This window comes from Callospermophilus lateralis, chromosome 5 (genome assembly GCF_048772815.1).
Source record: "Callospermophilus lateralis isolate mCalLat2 chromosome 5, mCalLat2.hap1, whole genome shotgun sequence".
Taxonomy (NCBI): domain Eukaryota; kingdom Metazoa; phylum Chordata; class Mammalia; order Rodentia; family Sciuridae; genus Callospermophilus; species Callospermophilus lateralis.
The window spans coordinates 38,499,621-38,509,298 of NC_135309.1; the positions used below are offsets into that span (position 1 = coordinate 38,499,621).

Here is a 9,678-nt window from a genome sequence, read left to right on the forward strand (position 1 = left end):
TGGAATGAATATATATATATATATACACACACACACACACACACACACATATACATATATAAATACATATATATGTATTTATTTATTTATCTATCTATCTGTTTTATTGCCAAGTACTATCCAAAAGTGTAAATGTGTCACAGTTTAGCCAGTCACCTGTTGAAAGGTATTTGAGTTGTTTCCAGGCTTTAGCTATTACAGTTAAAATTACTATGGATGAATATCTGTGTACAAGTTTTTGCTTGAGTGTAGTTGCTATATCATATGCTAAGTGCATTTTTAGTTTTAGAAGAAACCATCAAACTATTTTCCAGAGTGACTATATCATTTTACATTTCTATCAGCGGTGTATGAGAAATTAATTCTCTGCATCCTTGCTAGCTTGGTGTTATTACTATTTTTATTTATACTTGTTAGAATTGGTATGTAATGATATTTACCCTAAATCTCATTGCATTTCCTATATGGCTAGTGATGTTAATTTTTTTGTTGTTGTTGTTCAGTACAAAGGATTCAATTTAAGGGTGCTCTAACTCTGAGCTACCTCCTCAGTGTTTTTTATTTTATTTTGAGACAGGGTCTCACTAAATTGACTTAAACTTGTGATTCTTCTGCCTCAACCTCCTAAGTAAGTGGGATTATAGGTATCCACTGCACCCAGTGAGTTTTAATACTTCTTTCTATATTCCAGTTATAAGTCCTTTGTCAAATGTATCATCACAATTATTTTCTTCCAAACTAGCTTTTGACAGAGGTGCAAATGCAATTCAATGAAGAAAGGATATCCTTTTCAACAAATGGTGATAAAGTATTCACAGGCAAAAGGATATACAGCTCTATGCAAAAGAATGAAACTTGGGCTGGAGTTGTAGCTCAGTAGTAGAGCACTTGCTAGCACATGTGATACACTGGGTATCTTCAGCACCACATAAAAATAAATAAATAAAATAAAGGTATTATGTCCATCTACAACTAAAATAAAAAAGAACCTCAATTGTGTTAGTGAGCCTTCTGTCACTGTAACTAAATACCTGAGATGATCAATTTAACAAGAGGAAAGTTTTGTGAGTTTTTCGGTCTAAGGTTGGTTGGCACCATTTGTTTTTTGGCCTGCAACTAGACAGCACATTTTGATGGGAATACCCAATGGAGGAAGATTTACATGTGGCTTGGAGCAAAAGAGAAAGGAGACCAGGGTACCACAATCCCTTTCAAGGGCATTTCCCCAATAATCTAAAATCTCTCACTAGACCCTATCTCTAAAGGTTCCACAACTTCCCAATAGTGCTATCCAGGGACAAAACCTTTATATATGGATCTTTTGGAGGACATTTAAGGTCAAAGTATCGCATCAACTAAAACCTTATAGATTATACAAAAATTAACTCAAAAGAGATCACAAACTTAATGTAAAATTTAAAATTATAAAACTTTTAGAAAAAAATAGGACAAAATCTTCAAGACATACAGCTGAATAGAGTGAAGGGAGAAGGAGGAGGAGGGGGAGGAGGAGGAGGAGGAGGAGGAGGAGGAGGAGGAGGAGGAGGAGGAGGAGGAGGAAGAGGAGAAGGACTTCACCACAATTAAAAACTGCCCATGTGTTCATGACTCTTGATAAAAGGATAAAATGTTACTTCCTGGGGCTGGAATTGTGTCTCAGTGGCAGAGCACTTGTCTCATACATATGAGGCACTGGGTTTGATCCTCAGCACCACATGAAAATAAATAAATAAAATGAAGGTATTGTGCCCATCTACAATTAAAAATTTTTTTTAAAGTTAGTTCTTAATTATGTTTTTTGGTACCACTGATTAAACATAGAGGTACCTCAAGGAGACCACGCCGAAGATTCCAGCGGTGCGGGCCTGGAGTGCAGGCCCAACGGCGCCGCAGACGCTAGCTCCATTCTGCTTCCGTCCATGTCCCTCCCTGGGCCGGGCTGGCACACTTGTCTTTCTCTTCCCTCATGGCGCTGCTCCGACGCCCGACGGTGTCCACTGATTTGGAGAATATTGACATAGGAGTTAATTCTAAAGCCAAGAGTCATGTGACTATCAGGCGTGGGGTTTTAGAAGAAATTGGAAATAGAGTTACAACCAGAGCAGCACAAGTAGTGAAGAAAACTCAAAACACCAAAGTATCAGTTCAGCCCACCAAAGCAACAAATGTCAACAAACAACTGAAACCCACTGCTTCTGTGAAACCAGTACAGATGGAAATGTTGGCTCCAAAGGGTCCTTCTCCCATACCTGAGGATGTCTCCATGAAGGAAGAGAACCTCTGCCAAGCTTTTTCTGATGCCTTGCTCTGCAAAATTGAGGACATTGATAATGAGGATTGGGAGAACCCTCAGCTCTGCAGTGACTATGTTAAAGATATCTACCAGTATCTAAGACAGCTTGAGGTTTTGCAATCCATAAACCCACATTTCTTGGATGGAAGAGATATAAATGGACATATGCGTGCCATCCTGGTGGACTGGCTGGTTCAAGTCCACTCCAAGTTTAGGCTTCTGCAGGAAACTCTGTACATGTGCATTGCTGTCATGGATCGATTTTTACAGGTTCAACCAGTCTCCCATAAGAAACTTCAGTTGGTTGGGATTACAGCTCTGCTCTTGGCTTCCAAGTATGAGGAGATGTTTTCTCCAAATATAGAAGACTTCGTCTACATCACAGACAATGCTTATACCAGTTCTCAAATCCGAGAAATGGAAACTCTAATTTTGAAAGAACTGAAGTTTGAATTGGGTCGACCCTTGCCACTTCACTTTTTAAGGCGAGCATCAAAAGCTGGGGAAGTTGATGTTGAACAGCACACATTAGCCAAATATTTGATGGAGCTGTCTCTCATTGATTATGACATGGTGCATTATCACCCTTCTAAGGTAGCTGCGGCTGCTTCCTGCCTGTCTCAGAAGGTTCTAGGCCAAGGAAAATGGAACTTAAAGCAGCAGTATTACACAGGATACACAGAGAATGAAGTACTGGAAGTCATGCAGCACATGGCCAAAAATGTGGTGAAAGTAAATGAAAACTTAACTAAATTCATTGCCATCAAGAATAAGTATGCCAGCAGCAAACTCCTGAAGATCAGCACGATCCCTCAGCTGAACTCCAAAACCATTAAAGACCTCGCCTCCCCTCTGATGGAGAGGTCCTAGGCTGCCGCACCTTCATCCATGCACTTTTTGTTACTGGTGTGAAACTCTTGATTTTTGTACATAGTCCTCTGGTCTATTTCAAGAAACCTCTTCCCACACAAATTTTCTAAACGTATATTGAGGAAAAAAATAAAGCTATTGATTTTTCTTAAAAAACAAACAAACAAACAAACAAAAAACATAGAGGTGCTTAACCACTGAGCTACTTTCCCCACCCCTTTTTATTTTTCAAAACAGTGCTGTCTAGTTGCAGGCCAAAAAACAATAGTGCCAACCAACCATAGGGCCTTGCTTAGGGCCTTGATAAATTGCTGAGGCTGGACTTGAACTCTGATTCTCCTGCCTCAGCCTTGCAAGCCATTTCAACAAACGGTGCTAAAGTATTCACAGGCAAAAGTATTCCCGATCACCACCTTGCTGGGCAACAAGTACTTTTTAAAAAGTAAAAACAAAAGGCCTATAAAATTATGGTTTATAAAAACTTTAATTTTTGTAAAAACAATAATCGTCAACCTGATCTTCTTAATACCTGAAGGAATCACCTGTCTTCATTCCCATGCTCCCTGTGGTGATGGAGATTGAACTCAAGGGCCTCACATATGGTAATCAAGTACTATACCACTGAGCTACAAACCCAGCCCTTCCATCTCTTCATGTTGCAGCTTAAAATCTATGAAAGATACATCTCAAATTGGTTCTTCTGCATTTCCACCCCCCTAGCCTCATGTTTATACACAATGGAAGAAAGGCATTAGGTATGCCAAATATTAGACTTAATGAAAGTGTATCTTGCCCTGTGACAGAGTGAGTCTACCGAAACAAATACACAAAAGACAAGATGTGTGCAGAAATTTGCCTAGCAGCTTTACTCATAATAATTCACATCTGAAATGTGAATTATACTGGATAAATAAAATCATGTAGAGTTATATTTGGGATAATTGCAACAATGATAATGAGCTCATAAACAATGTGGGTGGATTTCATTACTATTAAGCAAACACAGCCAGACACAAGAGTCTTTATTCTGTACAAATGACATTGAAGCATCAGCAAAACGAATCTATCATGATAGAAGTTAAACATTGTTATCTGGAGGAAGGTGGTGCAGGAACTGAGTTGGAAAGGACACGAAGAAACTTTGGGGTGATGGAAATGTTCCCTCTGCCTCCCCCTTGCCCCCATACTGGGGATTGAACCCAGAGGGACTCTGCCACTTAGCTACATCCCTAGGACTTTCTTATGTTCAGACAGGGTCTCAATTGGTTGCTCTGGCTGGCCTTAAATTTTCTATCCTCTTGCCTCACTCTTCTAAGTAGCTGGGATTATAGATGTGTGCTACTGCATCCAGTGATTTTCTTTTTCTTTCTTTTCTTTTTTTTTTTTAAGGCTGAATAATATTCCAGGGTGTATATATACAACATTTTCTTTATCCCTTCTAGTTCTCTTGAGTATTCTGAGTAATGCAGTAAACACAGGAATGCTAATATCTCTTTGACATATCTTGACTGGAAATATGATATTGATAGCTTCCTCTTCCTTTTCCATTTCAATCTCTCAAGGCTTTCAAGCTCCTGAACTCCACACCTAAATTAATGGCTTCCTCATGTCTCAATCCATTCTTTTCAGATGTCTCCTCTCTCAAAAAACAGTGCCAGCAGGCTCTGAGTTTTTCAACCCATATGCCCAATGGGAAACCCTAGAGAACTTCACTGCCACCATCATCTGTCTCCAGGATTGCTGTCACAAACTTGTCAGGACTCCACCCACTGACTTGTGCCAGTACATCAGAAAGGTATTCTTTTATATGTGCTCAAACCCATTAGTGGAGCTCAAAGAGGTGCTTGGACAGGCCCAGAATTTGCAAAAGAAATAAAACAAAATATATATTCTTTGGGGAAGGGGTGTAAGGAACTAAGAGAAATCCTGAAGTTAATAAGTGAATGTGGAGACCTCATCTTCTACTGTCCTGATCTGGGTATTCCTTTGAGGAACTACACCCATTGCAGGGGCCAGGCATTTTGTACCTTCTGCCCTTGACTGTGTGTGGAATGGATGTGTATACAGACTCAATCCTTCCAAACCTTCTTTTAATAGATGCCTTGTAGATAATGTCCCATTTTAATGCATAATTTTCCATTTAAAATACAATCATTTACATGAAAGCACTCTTAGTTATGTCTTAATATAGTCATGTGCAAATCACACAAGCTCTTCAACCACATCAACAGTCTTAACCTCCCTGTTTATAACTTTTACCAAATTCTGCCAGCTCTACAAAAGTCCATTTCAAGTCAGTGTGGTGATATGCACCTGTAGTCCCATCTACTTGAGGGGATGGGACAGGAGGATCATGTGAGTTCAGGAGTTCCTGCAAACTTGGACAATACAGTGAGACTGTCTCTAAAATTTGCATAAATAAATAACTTCTCTAATTCAGCAGTAAGAAACAACATCTTGCTTTTGGCACCACCTGCTGCCAGTAAGTGTTGGCTGCAATGCTGGAGATGCAGACCTTGGAAGGAGGAATGTGGAATTGGAGGTGTGGGGGTGGGGGAGGGATGCGGAGAGGGGCTGGGTGAGGATTCTCTTATCTCTGTGGCTGTGGGCTGTGAATAACAGGTATGAGGAAAGATCTAGGTGAACTTGGATGGGGAAAAAGTAATAGAACACATTTTTTTTCCCTAGTCATTAACTGAAACAGAATCTTGTATTATGAATGAAAGTTACAAAGCACATAAAATCAACGGGACCTTCATTACTAATAGAAATCACAAATATTTTCATATCACATCAAATTGTTTGTTGTAGATACTTTAAAACATTATTATCTGAGTTGGTGATAAACATGCTTGTAATCTCAGTGACTCCAGGGGCTGAGGCAGGAGGATTGCAAGTTGGAAGGACAGCAGCCTGGGCAACATTGCAAGACCCTGTTTCAAAAAGGAAAAAAAAAAAAAGGAAGAAGAAGGAGAAGGAGAAGGAGGAGGAGGAGGAGGAGGAGGAGGAGGAGGAGAAGGAGAAGAAAAAGGCTGAGTATGTAGCTCAGTGGTAGAATTCCCCTGCATTAAATCCCTAGTACCATACACACCAAAGGGGAAAAAATCATTTATGATTCTTAGTAGTTAAAAATGATGATGATTTTTAGATATGCTGCTAGACCTTGTTTATAGCTATATTACATGGTGGCTTAAACAATATTTTTGGTAAAAATTTCAATATAATTGGGTTATTTTCTTAACCTATGTATTTGATGCACATAAAAACATTATTCTAAGAAGGGGTCCATAACTTTCACCAGATTACCCAAATAGTCCAAGAGGCCTCAGAAGGGTTGAAACTCTTCCAAATACAGCTGGCCCTATGTATCTGCAGGTTCCAAACCCTCAGTTTCAACCAGATTGAGATAAAAAAAATTTGGAAAAAAAAATCGCATCTGTACAGAACATGTACAGACTTTACAGTGCAACAGCTGTTTACATCACTGTTGGATTGATTAGGTATTATAACTAATCTAGAGATGATTTAAATTACATGGGAGGATGTAAGTAGGTCCTATGCAAATACTACCCCATTTTACTTAAGGGACCTTAGCATCCTTGGAATTGGGTATCCATGATTGAGTGGGGGTTCTGAAATCAATCAATCTCCCATGGATACCAAGGAATGACTACAGTGCAAAAGAAGTGTGGGTCAAAGATATAGCCATCGGGCTTCCCTTTGATAAAGGGGCAAGTGGTTTTCAGAGGAGTGTACCAGATCCAAGGGTGGTCAGGGAGGTCTGGACTGAGAGGAGCTTCACATCTGTGAATCATGAAGGTGCTACAAAAATGCCTCTTTGTTTTTGTGTTTTCTAGTACTGGGGGTTGAAGCCAGGCATACCCAAATACTGAGCTATATCCCCAGACTTTTTTATTTTTTATTTTATGATGGGGTTTTGCTAAATTGCCCAGGCTGGTCTGGAATTTGTGATCCTACAGCCTCCTGCTGTTTCTTTTAAAGTTAAAAAACAAAACAAAACAAAACAAAACTTTTTAACTGGTGAGCATAAGAGGTGTGTGGGGTGGTCTCAGTTTAATGAGCTTGATTCTTTTGATTATGGTGCACAGTGGGTCACAGAGGTCTGGTTCTTCTCAGAATCTTTATGTTGATGTTATCTAGTTAATTGATAGTGCTTGGACTGTATATATATTATGGGCTTTAACAATATTTTTCTCTAGGCTTCTTTAAAAAAATATATATATATATCACACACAATACTTTTATTTATTTATTTATTTTTATGTGGTGCTGAGGATCAAACCCAGTGCCTTACACATTCTAGGCAAGCGCTTTACCATTGAGCCACAACCCCAGCCCCTAGGCTTTTAATTAATCTAAAAATACATTCTGTAAGCTAATAAGGTATATAGATGCTAGGTAATTTGCAGTACTCTATGATTTATTGAACCTTTAAAAAATTTAGGCCTGGAAGAAAAGGAGGCCTGGAAAGTGAAGGTGAAGATGTTCATAGAATTTTTAGATTTAGAATTATAGTTTCTCTTTCTTTCACTCCTTGTTTCCTTTCTACCTTTCCTTATTTCTTCTATGCTACCTCAGGATGAGAGCTTGCTTTTTCTTTCTCTCCACCTTGTGAGGCAACTTGGTATAAACCAGGAAGAGGGTCCCTACCAAGAACTGGACCATACTGCCACCCTGATCTCAGACTTCTAGACTCTAGAATGCTGGCAAATAAATTTTTATTGTTGAAACCATCCAGGATATTGTTACAGCAAACTGAACTAAGACAAAAGTTCTCATCTGAAGAGATGGAAGCTGTAATCTGATTTCTGTACTTGACCCTGGGGAATGGTGAGGACACCCATGGATCTGGACAGAGGCTGCTTGAGTGCCAGCATCTGGGACCAAGAGCCCCTGTTTGCCACCTCTGCTTTTGAGTACCCAGAAAGGATCTGAGAGTGCATGTAGGGTAAACAGCACTCCCATGGAGTTTGGGGTAGTGCACACAGGGGAATAAATATTGTAAAAGCAGTACCAGGGTAAATTTAGGGTGAGGATCCAGTGGGAGATGACACCCCAAGGGAATTGATTCATGGTATTCAAAGTAGGCAGAGAAAGGAGATAGTTTAGAGAAGCAGCCCCTAAAATAGAAGTATATGCAACAGTCCAGGAAAGCAGTGGATATCTCTCTTGTCTTCCAGTGGCTGCCCAAGCAGTGCTCAGGTGTATTGGAGGTAGGGTTGTGGGAGGAAGAGGCCATAAGCACAGGAGCAGTGAAGACGTTTGGAGACCACGCTTCCTCTGCTAAAGTGCCTCCCCAAACACCTCTGTAAAAGTCCAGATCTTGAAATCAATATCTGAAGCAGAGGTCTGTAAGCTTTTCCTGAAAGGGCCACATAGAAAACATTTTCAGTTTCTTGGGCAACTACCCAACTCTAATAGGCAAAGGCAATACATGAGTGAGTGAATGTGGCTGTTTATGGGCACTATGATATGAATTTCATTTAATTTTCACATGTCACAATATACTATCCTTCTTTTGATATTTTTCTCACCATTAAAAATTGTTAAATAGGGCTGGGATTGTGGCTCAGCAGTAGAGCGCTCACCTAGCATGGGTGGGACCTGGATTAGATCCTCAGCACCACATAAAATAAAGGCATTGTGTTGTGTCCATCTACACCTAAAAAAATAAATATTAAAAACAATGTTAAATAAAGAAGCCAGGCATGGTGGTGTGTGCCTGTAATCCCAGCAACTCTGGAGGTTGAGACAGGAAGATCGCAAGTTCAAGGCTAGTTTCATCAACTTAGTGAGACCCTGTCTAAAAAAAATAAAAAGGTTGGGGATGTGGATCAGTGGTTAGGTACTTCTGGGTTCAATCCTTGGTATTGCTACTCCCCTGGTCCAAAAAATGACAAATAAAATTCATGACTTTCTGGATAGTAGAAAATCAAGTTGCAAAACTACACATCATGTATAGCCACAAGAATGGAATCCTAACTGGAATACGTTATATTCCATGTATGTATAATATGTTGAAATACAATCTACTGTCATGTATATCTAAAAAGAACAATTTAAAAAATATGATTCTTAAGGGAGAGTATGTGGGTCTCAAACAGATTGGCACTTCCATTGTCAAATGTTTCAAAAAGTTATAGACTGTGGGTTGCATACATCTTATTGAAAGATGAACATGGATATATCAAAAAGACATTAAGGATCAAAAGTTGTGTTGATTAGAGTGACTTGTGTCTGATTTTTGTTGTGGTGTTTCTGGCAAGCATCTGGCATATATGCTCTACCATTGAGCTACACCTGCAGCCAGAGCTATCTTTTACACAGAGAAGGGATAAACAACAACAACAACAACAACAACAAAACAAAAAAATAGAAGCAAAGTAAAAAGAGATTAGCCATTTCAAAGTTCCTTTTTTTTTGGTACCAGGGATTAAACTCAGGGACACTTGACCACTGAGCCACATCCCCAGCCCTTTTGTGTATTTTTGTTT

At 39.4% G+C, this 9,678-nt stretch overlaps 1 pseudogene; it reads left to right on the forward strand.

Annotated features, from left to right (window-relative positions):
* Positions 1–1,936: 1,936 nt before the first annotated feature.
* LOC143399074 (G2/mitotic-specific cyclin-B2 pseudogene) lies at positions 1,937–3,163 on the forward strand (annotated as a pseudogene).
* The last annotated feature ends 6,515 nt before the right edge of the window (positions 3,164–9,678 follow it).